Source organism: Narcine bancroftii, chromosome 3 (genome assembly GCF_036971445.1).
Source record: "Narcine bancroftii isolate sNarBan1 chromosome 3, sNarBan1.hap1, whole genome shotgun sequence".
NCBI lineage: Eukaryota > Metazoa > Chordata > Chondrichthyes > Torpediniformes > Narcinidae > Narcine > Narcine bancroftii.
This window is the reverse complement of record NC_091471.1, coordinates 302,205,309-302,221,489: the sequence shown is the minus strand read 5'-3', so window position 1 is coordinate 302,221,489 and position 16,181 is coordinate 302,205,309. Positions and strand designations below refer to the sequence as shown.

General features: G+C 40.6%; 1 protein-coding gene across 5 annotated transcripts in view; it reads left to right on the top strand.

Moving 5' to 3' along the window:
- The first annotated feature begins 7,045 nt into the window (after nt 1-7,045).
- Nucleotides 7,046-16,181, top strand: part of scamp4 (secretory carrier membrane protein 4) — a 40,780-nt gene continuing 31,644 nt past the window's right edge. For 2 of the 5 annotated variants that reach the window (XM_069928754.1, XM_069928753.1), the window contains exon 1: nt 7,049-7,176. The gene's annotated coding sequence lies outside the window, so the exon portion shown is untranslated. Of the gene's footprint in view, nt 7,177-7,247; nt 7,355-8,094; nt 8,254-16,181 lie in introns of those variants that run through there. The other 3 variants (XM_069928757.1, XM_069928756.1, XM_069928755.1) reach the window with 3 other exon arrangements.

Here is a 16,181-nt window from a genome sequence, read left to right as displayed (position 1 = left end):
GGTGATTCCTTCTTAAATTTTGAGAAATCCGCATTATTCATTGGCATTGCTTCACTTTTATTTACGTTAATCTTGTAACCTGACACTTCTCCATATTCCTTCAATTTCTTATATAATTCTTTTATTGATAGAGCAGTCAATGTTAATGACATCCAGTTGGAGGGTGCTCAGACAGAAGATGAAATGTCTATATCATATCCAATTGGTTGATCTGGACTCCTCCCCCTCCCATTCTTCCCCTTTCCCTCTCCAGTCTTTATCCAGATGCCCTCCTGTTTTTTTTCTTATACCTTGAAGAAGGGCTCAGGCCCGAAATGTCGGTAATATCTTAACTTCCAATGGACACTGCGAGACTGGCTGAGTTCCTCCTGTATGTTTTACTACAATCATGGCACCTGCAGGCTTTTGTGTTCACCCCCCACTCAAGTCAGAACTGGTTGAGGAATAGGAAAACAGTAGAACTTCTACAGATGTGTAGTGGAAAGTGTGCTGACCGGCTGCATCATTGCCTGCTATGGAGACACCACTACCTCAGAGTGGAAAACCCTGCAAAAGGTAGTGGACACTCCCCAGTACATCACAGGCAAAACTCTCCCCACCAAAGAGAAAATCTACATGGAACGCTGCCATTCGAGAGCAGCAGCAATCATCAAGGATACCATAATATGAATGTACAGTATTTGAGCATGTCATGGGTGATGTGGATCCTTGATGGATGCTGCTGTTCGACGACGGCAGCGTTCTACATATTGAATGTAACATAATACTAGGCTTAAATAAATAAGGTAACTGAGGATATGAGAGAAGTTATTGAAGGTTGATTAAAAGAACATATTGAAAAGAATGATATGTACTTAAATACATTATGCATCAATTTTAAAGATATATCCCTATTAAATCACAATGAAACAGAGGAAATAGTGATTTATCTGTGGCTGGTTTGAGAAATTAAATCACTGAAGAAGTTTATAATGTTGCCAGAAATTATTGTAAGTGTGAGGAGTGGAAGCATTTAGAACTCAGGAAGTGATTGATAAAGACAGGCTAAACATAAGTGAGTAACATGGTGAGAAATAAGTAGAAAGAAAAAGACCAGAGGGAAAATATGGAACAAAGAAGGCAGATACTTATTCATTTATAATGGGGAATAAAGAAAATGGCAGAAAACTCAAAGAATTCAACGTTCCTTTTGTTGTCATGTAATAATACAAAACATGTAATATACACAAAATTTCCTTTTGTCTGACAAAGCAACCAAAGAGTTGCTTTTAGCATTGCCCGACACCCCTTACTGCAGGAGAAAGAGAAGCAAAAGATCCTTGAGCAACACTGAGAGTCTGCCAATTCGCCTCCAGTGCTCCCACAACCTCTGCAGCCACACAGATTCCTGTTCAATCTATTGGCAACCCAAGCTCCGGATCACTTTTAAAGAACACAAACCCTGACAGACAAATTACAGAGTAAAGGAGCATGAATGAGGAATTGAATAAACCAAGTAGTTGTCAAAAAAATATTGCTCAGAAAGTAGCACAAAAGACAAATTGTTCCTTTCTATAGATGCTGCCTGACGTTCTGAGCTTTTCAAGAATGTTCTGGGTTCTTTGTTTTAATTTTAGCATTTGTAGTTTTTGATTTCCATTTCATATTTTTATATAGATGGTGATATTGAATGTATAGTAACTTGAAGCAAGATGCTCTGCTATTCAACCTCCAAAGCTATAAAAATTCTGGAATTATTCCTGTGCATCAGACAAATTTTGACCCCATTATTTATGAAAGAAGGGACCAAGAAAGCAGGCAACTGCTAACCTGTTAGCCTTGTGGGGTAAGGGAAAATGTAGGAATCTACAATGAGGAACGTAATAACAGAAATGGGATCAAGGAGAGGCAACTTGGAATTAGGAAAGGAAAATCATGGTTAACGAATACTGAATTGAAACTGCTGGAATTCTTTATGGTATAGTTAAGGGGAAAACCAATGGTGTATTTAGATTTTTGGAAGGCTTTCAATGAGGTCTACACAACAAAATTAGAACACAGAATGGAATTCATATGGAATTGCTTGTCAGACTAAAAGCAAAAAGTGGGAATAAACAGGTCTTGATATCATTAAGTTGCAATAACATTTAGAAGCATATGTGAAGTACCCCGAGTTCATTGTTTGCAAAAAAAACTTAAAGCTTGTGCAAGGCACTGTGTTGCAACAGAATTAACATATTAGTATTCATTTAAGCTTGAATGTAGGTACCAATGCAAGGATTTCCTCAGGTCCACTGTTACGAGCCCAGAGGACTCCAAAGCCCAGCAGCAATAGAAACTCACCAAGACAATGGTTACTTAAACAAAAGTTGCTTTTAATTTTCTTTAAACATAATAACAAGATCAAACTTTAACTTATTACTATTAACTTAACCCTCTTCTAATTCTAAGCGCACATGTATGTAATGCGTTTATGTTCAGGAAAGTTCTTTGTTTCACAGTCCAATCATTCACATTTCATTTCTCCAAGTTCATCGGTATCAGGCAATTCTTATACTGTGCACAGAATTTAACATTTATGAATCTTCACCTGGTGCTTAAAGTTTAATGGTTTGCGCTCAGGAAGGTTCTTGTTGGTTTCAGAGAGATATTTGTTGCTCGTTGGACACACACAAATTGATTTCCTCCAATCAGTCACTTCAGTGTCTTGCCGAAGAAACCTGTCCCATCATGGGTTTTCCGGGTCATCACAGAGTTTCTCTTGTTTCCCTTATTTCAGGAGAAACACTCTAGCCAGCCAAGGGTTTTGAACAGGCTGAACTCAATGGGGTCTTTCAACAGGCCTGCCAGCTTGCCATTTTGCAGCCTCAACTGCTACTGTAGAACTGACTCTCTCTCTCTGTCAGAGAAGAATTCTGTTTGTTTTTTCCTCTCTGCTTGTAAAAATCAAAAACCTCTCCCAAGGTTCCAAACCCAATCTTTGAAAGATCTTCAGAGCCTGGACTTTATTGGCCATACACAATAGATCAGCATTCCTCATTGCTTCTACAAGCCAACTGGTGCCTCAGTGTCTAGCTTCAGCAAAGCTCTTGCATTTTAAATGAGATGTCTTTTGTGAAGTGTTACTTGTTTGTGAAGTGATCTACCCTAAAACCCTACAATTTATCTCTTTTAAAGACATATTTATCCATAACCATACTAATATAAGCCGTAACACTACACAAAAATGTTTACGATAATGCAAGGTATTACATTATCTCAATTTGTTTGCAAGTACTAATCTTTTGTGTTTCTCGGAAAACCTCTCCCAAGGTTCCAAACCCAATCTTTGACAGATCTTCAGAGCCTGGACTTTATTGGCCATATACAATAGATCAGCATTCCTCATTGCTTCTACAAGCCAACTGGTGCCTCAGTGTCTAGCGTCAGCAAAGCTCTTGCATTTTTAATGAGATGTCTTTTGTGAAGTGTTACTTGTTTGTGAAGTGATCTACCCTAAAACCCGACAATCTATCTCTTTTAAAGACATATTTATCCATAACCATACTAATATAACCCGTAACACTACACAAAAATGTTTACGATAATGCAAGGTATTAAATTATCTCAATTTGTTTGCAAGTACTAATCTTTTGTGTTTCTCAGAAAACCTCTCCTATATTGCATAGCTAACCCTACAATGATTTTACTGGGAGATTAGCTTCACTGCAAAATGTTGGCAAGATATCAGGACTTCCTGAGTCTTAGCGTTTGGCTTGATTATCATTTATAATGATGTCCAACGTGTGAGATTAAATAAAATGTTCACCTCACAATATGATAAAATAATAGTACAGGTATACGACAATTGAGAGAGACTACAATTTTCATATTTTGCTTACAATATTAACCATAACAATCTCCAAAAGAATTTCAGCACCAGAATTCACCAGAGTCTCATTTCCCCAGAATTGAACCTGTTTGACTATTTTAAAATACAGCATTAAAGATTGTTAGAAACAGATGTACCTTCACAGAAATTGCTCGAGGCAAAACTTGAGAACAAAGAACAATTATTATAACAACAATGCAAAGTTGGGCGCTTCCCCTTACCCTGGGAATACACACACACACACACACACTGGGGCTCACCCAACTTTTATACAGTTCATTTCAGTCTAGGAATACCCTCCCACTTACATTCTTCTGCCTCCTGGATGGGTTTGGCATTAGGCAATCCTTCCTACGTGCAGTTTCTGTGAACTTGGAGGACCAGGGGGTATCCTGTCGGTGTCTTCTCATGTCATTATCCTCATTGTCCTTATTCACAACCTTGCCCTTGTCCCCATTCAAACCTTTCCGACTCTCAGAGCTACAGTCTCTTCATATGCAGAGTTCGCTAATCCTGTCTAGGGTTTACTAATTTAATATACATAATTTGATAAATCTGTGCAAGGCTTACTAATTATATATGTAGAATTTGGTACTTCTGTCTAGGGCTAGGAGACCCTCATCTCATCCAGACTATCTCAACTTCCTACATTCTATTATTCCTTAACCTCTCCTTATCTTATTCATACTGTGGGCTCACTGATCCTGTCGAAAGGACTAGAAGGTTCTTATCTTACATAGGCTGACTCTGCTTTCTGCATCCTAATTTCCATGCTTAGCCTGTTCATACTGGTTTAATCCATCACTCCACGTGTCTGCACTAGTTTCCCCATCTTTCATATTTTATGTCAAGATTCTTCATCTCTCACAAGATTGTTAAGAAAAATGGTTTCCATTGGCCCTTTCAAAAAATGCTGCTAATTATGAATGTTTAACTTTGAAATTAATTGTGATTCATTTTTTTAAGAATTCCTCAGCAGCCTTAATTGCAACAAGTTGGTGAAAAGATATAAATGCATAAAAATATTTTCTCATGAGTGGTAATCACAGCGATGTAGCGGCAATAACACACGCAACCAGACGGGTTGAGCTCAGTGAGCAGACTAGTTTATTGCAGACTACTGGGCTGCACTTATACTCCCAGCCTGGACCTGTCTGAGAACATCACTGGAGGGCATTGACATCATCCGGGCGTCATGTGGTCCCCAAGCGCGGGTTTCTGAGCCCTGAGCTGGAAGGAAGGGAAATCCCCGACGGCGCCATTTTGGCCGGCTGCCCCGCCGGTTCGCCTGCCTTGTGGTGAGCCGCCACAGCGACACCATTGGCGTAGCGGATTGTGCAGCACCTTTACAGCACCAGTGCTCAGGACTGGACTAGGGTTCGAATCCCGTGCTGTTTGTAAGGAGTTTGTACGTTCTCCCTGTGTCTGCATGGGTTTTCTCTGGGGGTTCCGGTTTCCTCCCACCCTTCAAAATGCACTGGGGTGCAGATTAATGGGGTATAAAATGGGTGGCACGTACTAGTCGGACCAATTTGGCCTGTTGCAGTACTGTATGTTTATTTTAAAATTTAATGTAAAATATAACACGTATATACTGTTATACATCTTTATCTCGTGTTTCAAAATGAACATATTCCATTTGCGTATCTTTCACTGAATCATTACTATCGATTGGAAGTAGAAATCAGAAAATTGCATTGATAATTCATGTAATGTGTCCTGCAACAATCTTTAGTTGGTGCTGTTCCAAAGCACACATTTACTTTATACATAACTTACAGCCCATTCATACAGTACAGATAATGCATGCGCTTGTTTGCTCACTTCTAATTGGTCTATTGCCATTGTAATGTTTGTTTGAAGGCTCGAGGAAGGAGCAAAGATAGGGTATTTGAGAAGATAATCTTGGTATCCAATGAGGAACAACTAAAAAACTCAATTGTACCTTTCAATGTCATTCATTGCCATTGAGGAATTTTTCCCATGGGAATAATGGTCATCAGTTAGTAGTCCCATTACCTTAAGAACCTTTACATTCATTTTGTGAGTTGGGAAAAAGTCAGTAATATTCTTTCTGCATGTCTACTTCACGGTTTGAAATTACTCTCTTGTCCACTATTTTTCAAGCACACTCACCTCCTCGTCTTGAACTCAAGCTGGAATCAATGCCAGCCACTCTGGAATAGGAATAAGAGCAAATGGTCCACTCTGGAATAGGAATAAGAGCAAATGGTCCACACTGGAATAGGAATAAGAACTCAGGCCCAAAACATCAGTGGTATATCTTTACCTCCTGTGGGTGCTCTGAGACCTGCTGAGTTCCACCAGCATTTACTGTATGTTTTTATTACCTTGCTCTTGACCTCCTGGCCTTTTGTCTCACGTCCCTTGCCCCTTTCAGTCCGTATCCAAGGTCTTGACGGGAAACCTCAACTCATCCCCCAACTGCAACAGCGTTTCCTTTCCCGTCAATTTGTCCAAATCACCTTTGAACGTGTTAAAACACAACGCTGGAGAAACTCAGCAGGTCAAACGGGGGACTTTATACAGCAAAGCTAACGATACACAACCAACGCTTCGGGCTTGAGCCCTCCATCGACGTACGAACAAAATGTCGGCAGGCGCCCGAACATCGGGCTGGTTATGCGCCTGCTGGTACGTGGACAAAGGGCTCAAGCCCGAAACGTTGGTTGTGCATGTTCATCTTTGTTGTCCTGTTTCAAGTGCATTGTTTGACCTGCTTTTGGTCTTTAACGTTCTGTGGTGAGAGCACTGGCCTTGTCAACCAGGGATGAAGAGGGCATTTCTGTGAGGGGCGCTTGACAAAGTTAAAGAATCCCAATCATATAAAAGTGGAATCATATAAAAGAAATGATGACGAAAGAAAAATCATCAGTAAATTGCCGGACTGGTCCCTGCCATCAGCATCCAGCGGCCCGCCCACCGTTACCTCCCTCCAAGCTCTTCCGCGCCGGAAGGCAGTGGAGAGGGGGCGGCCGGGCCGGCGCCGCACGGGCTTGTGGGAAATGTCGTGTCCCGCGCTGTCCTACAAGGCGATCCGAGAGCGCCTCCCCTGAAACGACATCTCCCGCCGTCCATTGCGCCGCGAGTCTGCGCGGCCGGGCCGGCGCCGCACGGGCTTGTGGGAAATGTCGTGTTTCGCGCTGTCCTCCAAGGCGATCCGAGAGCGCCTCCCCCTGAAACGACATCTCCCGCCGTCCATTGCGCCGCGAGTCTGCGCGGCCGGGCGATCCCGTGAGTTGGCGGCGAGCGGAAGGAAATTGAAGGGCGCCGAGCTAACTTTTGAAAACGGATAACGGTCTGAGGTGAGTGGTTCGTTGAATCGATCCTCGGGACGGCGGCAGAGTGGGAGTTGCGGGGAGGGGAGGGGAGAGTAAGAAATGCAGGGAGCGACAGAAGCCTCTTCTGCTTCACTGCTTCACGAGAAGGATCCCCTGATTCATCAGTCCCCACCCACCAGAACATAACGGAAAGATTGGGACGGTGAGGTTAAAAAGAAACTCCGCACATCATCTTTTTGCAGCGCCCCAAGCAGTTTGCAACCAAATTGAGTGCCCTGAACTCGAATCCTCACCAGGTTGTGCACCTCCAGCTCCCACCAGCTGACCATTAGAAATCTGGCTCAGGCTGTAGACAACGACGACATTTCCCCCATTTGGTGGGGTGGGGGGGGGGGGGGGAGAGAGAATTTCACTTAACATGACGGCAGAAGAAGAACAGGTTGCATGTCTGTTGCTGCAGATGCTTTCACAGTCGGGGCATGTTTTGTTGTCTCTTATTTTCACCCTCAAGCCGGATTTGTGTGCTCAAATCTCTGGAGCGGGGATGCAAACCATTCAACCTGGGTAAGAGGGTGCCAAATAAGGTGTGAGTGAGGGCCACAGAAGCTGTGATCTTCAAGGGGGAAAAAAAATCAAATGGCAGATGCGCGAGAAATCAGAAAGTCTCAGAATTCAAATGGGGGAGGAATCCAGACCAACAAAAGGTCGTAATTTGATATGATATGGGGCTAGGTAGAATTCATCCTTCCTCAAGGTAGGCCTTTCTTCCTTATCTCTTGTATCTTTTTTATTTTCTTTGGTGCCATTTTAAAATGTTCTGTAGGTCTTCCAATACTTCTATTTTTCTTGTTTTTGACCAGTAGGGATTTGCAGTCTAACCCCACATCATCACGTGGCGCGCCCCACCCCCAAGAGGTCCTTGTTCTTCAAACAAGGTGGCTTTCCCTTTACCACCATCAACCTGACACTCACCTGCTTAGCCTCCATTACCCGCACATTTGCCTGGCCCCCTCTGCCCCCGTGTGCAACAAGGACAGGATTCCTCTGGTCCTCGCCTACCACCCCACCAACCGGGGCATCCAACACATCACCAGGACCCTGGTGAGTTTAAAAAAGATCAAGGGAACAGGACCTTGGCATGTATTAAGAGAGAGAGAGAGAGCAAAGGTCAATGTGTTTATAGGAAGCAAAGGAAACAACAATCAGTGGATCAGATGCCAAATTATTGGAATTTCTGAACAATACAACAGCAGATTATTATACTGTGTAAATGCTGCCTTGGTACTATGTAGTCATTTAAAGATTTTAAAATATAAGTGTGAATTAGAGACACGAGTTCAAAGTATATTTCAGAATCTTGATCAATCATGTTGAGTTTGGCAATTCCCAACACTACCAGCAAGTACTGGTAATTAATAGACAAGCAGCATGACAGAATCTAAATAAGTTTTGTACCATTTACAATGTGTTTGTGAGGTTGTGGCAATACCTCATCGACTATTTAATGCAATTGAAGCAATAATATAATGTAATTGGCTGTTAATCTGTTCTGCTTTTCATATTACTTCTGAAATTTGACATTTGAAGCAATTATCTAACATGGTCTACAAATTTTGGATAACCATTGCTAAGCTCCTTGTGCGATATTCCTTCCTCATTGCTTTGCTAAAGTATTAAGGGTGTTTGTAAAGTATCAAGGAAGTGCAATTATAAAATCTGCATTGAAAAATTATAAATAAATATTTTCTACTGTAGCTTTATAAAATTTATTCTAACAGGGACTGATGTGATTTAAAAAAAATTAAGGGTAAGAATTTAATAATTGAATATTAAGACCAAAGTACAACCCAGCTCTGTAAATTTTTTAAAAATCAATTTTAAAAATGGAACAGATCTGATAACCTGAAGACAAATGCAAGATGGAAATAATCTGCAAAATTTTAAATATGTGATTGCAATATGATGGCAGAATGTAGATAACATTTATTAGCTTGAGAATGTGTTCACGTATCCATTATCACTCTAACCACAGACATTGTCACTGGCCTTTGTCAAGTTCAACATCCAGTTTGAAATCTTATCCTCTATGATAGGTGGATGTATCAGCAAAAGGCATTTTGCCACAGCAGCAAATAACAAAGTTAAAATCAGACAAAATTTGATGATGACCAATAACTTTCCAATCCTTCATGTAATGCTCAATGGCATGCACTTCCCTGGCTGCTCTTAAATGAAGGTGCAATCTTGGGAATCCTCTAGTCTTCAGGTACCTCACTGTTGGTGTACAGTTACAAATATTTCTGCCAGGGCTTCAGCAGTTGCACAGGATACACTTGATAAAAGATCCTGTGGATTTATCAGAACTTCCAACACTCTTACTTCATAACGTTGGTGTGTTTTGCAATATTATTGTTCCCATGTCCTCCACTGTAAATATTGAAAACTTGGCTGAATGGTACGCGGACAACAATCTCTCACTCAATGTCAGCAAAACCAAGGAGCTGATTATAGACTCTAGGAAGGGAAAACAAGAGATGTACGATCCAGTGTTCATTGGGCGATCAGAGGTGGAGAGTGTGAGCAAATTTAAATTCCTGGGAGTCATTATCTCAGAAAACGTTTCCTGTTTCCAATGAACTAATGTCATTGTGAAGAGAGCACATCTCTTCCTCAATTTCCTCAGGACTTGGCAGAGGTTTGGTCTGACATTGGAAGCCTTGGCTACACTACACAGATTCTAGTGTAAAGTATGCTGACTGGCTCGAACATGACCTGGTATGGCGACACCAATACTCGTGAGCAGAAAGCCCTGCACAAGGTAGTGGGCACAGCCCAGTATGTCACAGGCAAAACTCTCCTCACCTTCGAGAAAATCTATATGGAATGCAGCCGTTGGAGAGCAGCAGTAGCAATCATCAAGGATTCACGTTACCAGAAAGAATATGCTCAGTTCTCACTGCTGGCATAGGTGCCGCAAGAATCATACCACCAGGTCCAGGAAAAGCTCCTCTCCTCCGCCCCACCACCATCAGACTCAATCAGAGACTCATTTAAGGACTCTTGCTTTGCACACTATTTGTTATTGAATATTTGTTTTTTTTGTGTATTTGCACAGTTTATTTACATATCTTTGATTACTTTTCTCTCTTTTGATATATAGGTATATCTTTTACTTGAGTACAGTTTACACTACCGATAAGTAGAAATTCTGCCTGGCCCACACAGAAGGGTTTTACTGTGAGCAATCTAATTCGTTATCTCAGATGTGTGGAGAGTACTCAGTATAGAGTTACAATGAAAAGAAAAATTCATCAGACCAAACAGGGGCGGCATGATAGCACTGTTTGTAATTCTTTCAACAACCTTAAGCTGTGAGAAAGAAACAATTCTGTTGGTTTGAGCTTTCACACTCTTGAGCCTTCTCTTCTCAATGGCAGGAGAGAGAAATAAGTGTATCTGAGGTATGATCGATAGATCCTTCAGTATGTTGGCTATGTTTGCAAGGAGATGTAGATGGAATTCAAGGAGTGTAGGGAAGTTTTCGTTCATCACCTTCTGGAGGTTCTTCTGATATTGAGCAGAACAAAGTTCAGATTTATTGTCAAAGTACACACATGACATCACACACAACCCTGGGCCAGACAGAATTTCTCCTTATCAGTAGTGCAAAAAACTGTACTCAAGAAAAATAAGTGTACAAAAGAGAGAATTGGAGAGGCAAATCTGTAGAGAGATAGCAGTCAGCTGCAGGAAACACAAGGTTGTGATTGTAGGGGATTTAAATTTTCCACATATTGCCTGGGACTCCCAAACTGTAAAAGGGCTGAATGGCTTGGAGTTTGTTAGATGTGTTCAGGACAGTTTTCTGAATCAATATATAGAAGTACCAACTAGAGAGAATGCAATACTGGATCTCCTTTTAGGGAATGAGACAGGACAAGTGAAAGAAGCCAAGGCTTCCAATGTCAGACCAAACCTCTGCAAAGTCCTGAGGAACATTTTTGGGTCCACTGATTATAATGCCATTGGTTTCAAGTTAATTATGGAAAAGGATAGGTCTGGACCTCAAGTTGAGATTCTGAATTGGAGAAAGACCAATTTTTAGGAATTGAGGAAAGATCTAGAATGCGTGGATTAAGATGTTGTTTTCAGGCAAGGATGTGTGACCTTCAAAGATGAAAATTTGAGAGTACAGAGTTTGTATGTTCCTGTCCGGATTAAAGGCAAGGTTAACAGGCATAGGGAATCTTGCTTTTTGAGGGATATTGGGGATCTGGTTCAGAAGAAGAGAGAGTAGCAGTAATAGGCAACGTGGAGCAAATGAGGTACAACTTGAGGCATAAAAAAATGCAAGAAAGAAATCAGGAAGGCTTAAAAAAAAAGACATGAGGTTGCTTTGGGAGACAATGTGAAGGAAAATCTTAAGGGTTTCTACAGGTAGAAAGGACAAAATTGATGCCCTTGAAGATCAGTGTGTTAGGCTTTGTATGTTGCAAAAAGAGATGGGGGAGATCTTAATTTTTTTTCATCAGTCTTCACTAGGGAAACAGACACAGAGTCGTGGGAAGTAAGGAAAAAAGCAGTGAAGTCATGGAACCTATACAGATTAAAGAGGAGGCAGTGCAAATAAGGATGGATAAATCCACGGGGCCTGAAAAGATATTTCTTTGGACATTGAGAGAGGCTAGAGTAGAAATTGCAGGGGCAGAAATATTTAAAATGTCCTTAGCCATGGGTGTGGTGTCAGAGGATTGGAGGGTAGCTCGCTTTGTTCCGTTGTTTTAAAAAATCTCCAAACGTACCCCTGGAAATTATAGGCTGTTGAGCCTGATGTCACTAGTAAGTAAATTATTGGAAGGTGTTCTGAGAAAGCGATTATAAAATTATTTGGATAGCCAGAAACTGATTAGGGAGCATCAATACGGCTTTGAGCATGGTAGGTCATGTTTAACCAATCTTGTAGAGTTTTTCTTGGAGGTTACCAGGAAAGTTGATGAAGGAAAGGCTGTAGGTTTAACATGGGACGTTAGTCAGGAAGGTTCAGAAGTATTCATGTGAAGTAGTGAACTGGATTTGACAATGGGTCATGGGGTGATGGATGATTGCTTCTCAGACTAAAGGCCTATTACTGTTGGTGTACTTCAGGGCTTGATGCTGGGACCATTATTGTTTGTCATCTATATCAATGATCTGGATGATAATGTGGTAAATTGGATCAGCAAGTTTGTAGGTGACACTAAGATTGGGGGAATGGACAGTGAAGAAGGTTTTCAAAGCTTGCAGAGGGATCTGGACCAGCTGGAAAAATGGGCTGGAAAATGGCAGATGGAATTTAATGCAGACAAGTGTGAGGTGTTGCATTTTGGAAGGCAAACTATAAAGGACATACATGTTGAATGGTAGTGTGGTAGAACAGAGGGACCTAGGAACACAGTTACATAATCCCCTGAAAGTGGCATCACAGGTGGATAGGGTTAGAAAGAAAGCTTTTGACATAATGGCCTTCATAAATCAAAGTATTGTATATAGGAGTTGGGATGTTATGGCAATGTTGAAAAAGACATTGGTGAGGCCATATTTGGAGTATTGTGTGCAGTTTTGGTCACCTAACTACAGGAAAGATATCAATAAGATTGAAAGAATACAGAGAAGATCTACTAGGTTGTTTCCCAGTGTGTGTGGAAGATATGTGGGTTCCCAGCTGAAGTGGTGAATGTGAGCTCAATTTTAACATTTAAGGAAAATTTGGACAGGTACATGGATTGGAGAGGTATTGAGGGCTATGAACTGGGTGCAGATCAGTGGTACTAGGCAAAAAATATGGTTCGACACAGACTAGCAGGGCAAAGAGGCCTGTTTCTGTCCTGTAGTGTTCTATGGTTCTAAATATTAACAAAGAACAAAGTGCAAAAAAACTGCAATGCAGAAAATATATATATACAGTAATAAATGTATAAAGTAAGATTCCTTAAATGCGTCTCATTGAGTTTGTTTAGGAGTCTTTTGGTGGAGGGGTAGCAATGTTCCTGAACCTGGTGGTATGAGTCTTGTGGTACCTATACCTCTTTCTTGATGGCAGCAGTGAGAACAGAGCATATCCTGGGTGGTGTGGATCCTTGATTGCTGCTGCTTCCAGCAGCATTATCCTATGTAGATTTCCTCAATGGAGGGGAGAGTTTTGCTTGTGATGTACTGGGCTGTACACAATACCCCTTAGATATTGGTGCCCCCATATCAGGCCAAGAGTTAGCCAGTCAGCACATTTTCCACTTCTCTAGAAGTTTGTGAAGGTTTTCGATGTCATGCCAATCCACTGCAACTCTTTTTATAATTTTTTTAAAAATTTTCACACTATGAACCATATCAACCAAAATATGTACAAATGTTTCTCATTAAATTTACACAATGGTCTTTTCTCCCCATTTTTTCCCCCTTTTCCCTCCCTCCCCTCTACCCACCCCCCTCCAAAACCCATAAATATTCAACGTATACAATACAATAAAACCATAAAACAATATTTTCACACAAAGGAAAATAAACAAGAAAAATACGTCATCTATTTATTACACACTTTTTCATTCTCATTTTAGGGGATGGAGGTCGTAGGCAAGCTCTCTCTGATATGTTCCATGTTTGGTTCCCAAATTTTCTCAAACATTGTGACTTTATTTTTTAAATTATATGTTATATTTTCCAATGGAATACATTTATTCATTTTCATTTCCTGAATTGATTTAACCATAAATTTGGCTACTTTATTCTTTTTACTTGTTTCTTGTCCCGTTTTATCCAACATTGGGTCCAAATTAAGGTTAAAATCCCCTCCTATCAATATATTTCCTTGTGTGTCTGCAATCTTAACAAAAATATATCCTGCATAAACTTTTGATCCTCCTCATTAGGCGTATATATATTGAGCAAATTCCAAAATTCTGAGTATATCTGACACTTTATCATTGCATACCTCCCTGCCGGATCTATTATTTCCTCCTCTATTTTGATTGGTACATTTTTGTAAACTAGTATGGCTACATCTCTAGCTTTTGAGTTATAGGATGTTGCCATTATGTGTTCTACGCAGTCTCTCTTTAGTTTGTTATGTTCCGCTTCAGTTGGATGCGTTTCCTGCACAAATACTATATCTATTTTTTCCTTCTTTGATAAATTTAGTAACCTCTTCCTTTTAATTTGGTTATGTATTCCATTAATGTTTATAGTCATATAGTTCAACATGGCCATCTTATATCTTGCATACACCTCTTTTCCACCTCTTCGCCACCTCCATCCCCATTTTCATTTCTTAGTTTTCTCTTATTACACTTAATGTATGACAACACATTTAAGACATAAAGTACCCCGCAGTTCCCACATCCTCTAATACCTTAGCTCCAAAAGATCCCCCCCTCTCTGAGTTGTCCCATACCCCTTGCCGGGCAACCACAACTCCTCTTTTCATTTGGATTGTGATCTTGTTCGCAGCATCAACTGATTTTGCAGTGACGGTTATTCCCCCTCTACCCAACCCTCTCCAGAAAACACTTTTTTAACACATATAACAAAACTCTTTCTCTTCTTTTTTTCCCCCTTTACTCCCTTCCCTTCTCTTTTCCCTCTTTAGTTCTTTACATATACATTGCTTTTACATCTTTATATATACTTTATCACCGTTCTTCATTCTTGTTACATCTCTTCATCTCTTCTCCTGTCCTGCAAACGTTCTGTGAATTCTTGCGCTTTCTCTGGATCCGAGAACAGTCTGTTTTGCTACCCAGGTATAAATATTTTAACCATGGCTGGATGTCTTAATATGAATTTGTAACCTTTTTTCCATAAAGTTGATTTTGCTGTATTAAATTCCTTCCTCCTCTTTAAGAGTTCAAAACTTAAGTTTGGGTTAAAAAAATATTTTTTGACCCTTGTATTCCAATGGTTTATTATCTTCTCAAATTTTATTCCTTGCCCATTCCAGTATATTTTCTCTTGTCGTGTATCTCAAAAATTTTACTAAGATGGATCTTGGTTTTTGATGTGTCTGTGGTTTCGGAGCTAGTGTTCTGTATGTCCTTTCTATTTCCATTTCTTCTTGCATTTCTGTCATTCCCAGGACCTTCAGGATCCATCCTTTTATAAATTCCTTCATGTCTGTGCCACCTTCACCCTCCTTCAGGCCCACTATTTTTATGTTGTTTCGCCTACTATAATTTTCCAATATATCAATTTTCTGAGATAACTCTTGTGTCTCTTTAATTTTTTCATCACTTTCTTCCAATTTTTCTCTTCATTTACTTCCATTCCTACAGCCATTTCCCGCTCTTCCACATTCTCTACTCTATTTCTGTCATTACCAGTTCTAACCTTTACATTTTATCTTCTGTTCTTTTCATTTTCCTTTTAATTACATTAAATTCTAATGATGACCATTCTTTTAGTGATCTCGTTTGTTCTTCAAAAGAGACTTTATCTATATTCTGTTCATCAGTTTTACCTTTTATTTCTCTTTGTCCATCAGTTTTACCTATTTCTCAGTGAAGATCTTGGTCGTCTTCTTCCTCTTCACCTGTGTCTGTACCTGTGTTTGTGTCTTCTTCTTCTCTTTGTGTCTGTGTCTCTTCTGTTTTTCCTGATGCTGCTTGTATCTCTTTGTTGGGCCTCTTCTTGCTGATCCTCCCCTCCTGTGCTGTTCGCCTGTTGTTCCTTTCCCTCTAGCTGAGAGTCCTGGTGTTGGGCGTCCCTCAGCTGCTCGCTCTGTGTCAGCCCGCTCCTCTGCTGAGCTCCCCTCCCGCTAGTGTCCTCTTTCTCCTTTGATTGCGCATTTTTGTTTGGCTCTGAGAGCCATTTTTGTAGTGCACTGCCTGGTGGGTCGCGACTCTGCAGAGCAGGCACTAACCTTGAGGGTCGGGCGCTCCTTGTCACCACAACGTCCTGTTCCTTCGTGCAGGTAAGCCCTTCTTCTTTCTTCGGTGACTTTTTAAAATTTATTTTCCAGTGGTTCTTACTTTCTCCTTCTTGAAGCCATTTTCTTTCTCTTC